We start from the raw sequence: 908 nt of genomic DNA on the forward strand, positions 1-908 counted from the left end.
ACTTATCCGCCAAGGCGCAATTCACAATGCGAGCGACTGTCGCGTCAAGATACGTTCTTATGTGAGGTTCTTATATGAGATTACGCGTCGTAGTTCGAAAACATAACGTGTCTTTATGTGTCATCATTGCGATATATATCCTCGTTGTTGTGAATAAGAATAATAAAATGTTTAACGCAATACCCTTTTATAACAAATTAACGATGATATTTGATAATTGTTAATTATAATTAAGATTTAAAAATCAAAATAAACTATATTGCATTTGTTTAAAATCTGTTATTTAATAATCGGGTTTTAACGATGATATCTGATTGTGAGATCTATTTGTATATAAATTGTTAATTAAAACTGAGAAATTGGACTAAACTATTACATTTATTTAAAGTATATTATTTAATAATTGGATAAAGATATCAATGATCCACTTTGATAATTGTTATTTATTATTAATAAATTCAACCAAATAAGTTCTAAACCTCTCACATTATTTATTTGTTTATAACGCAATATTTAACAAATTAACGATGATATCTGATATCTGTTTATGCAATAATTGTTAATTGGGGTTTAGAAATCGGTCTAAACTATTGCAATTGTTTAAAATCCATTATTTAACAATCAGGCAAAGATAATATCTCAATATAAGCAATAATTCACTTGTTTGGTAATTGTTATTTAACATTAATAAATCAAAGGGAACAAGTTATAAATCTCTTTCGCTATTCGTTTGTTTATAATGCGATATCTAACAAATTAACGACGATGTCTGGAATCTGTATATGCGGTATTTGTTAGTTAAGACTTAAAAACCGGACTGAATTATTACAATTGTTTAAAAGTCATTATTTAACAATCCGAGTAAAAATATTGATGGTCTACTTGTTTGGTATTTGTTATACGCTGTT

Source organism: Wasmannia auropunctata, unplaced genomic scaffold (assembly GCF_000956235.1).
Source record: "Wasmannia auropunctata unplaced genomic scaffold, wasmannia.A_1.0 LD336083.1, whole genome shotgun sequence".
Taxonomy (NCBI): Eukaryota; Metazoa; Arthropoda; class Insecta; order Hymenoptera; family Formicidae; genus Wasmannia; species Wasmannia auropunctata.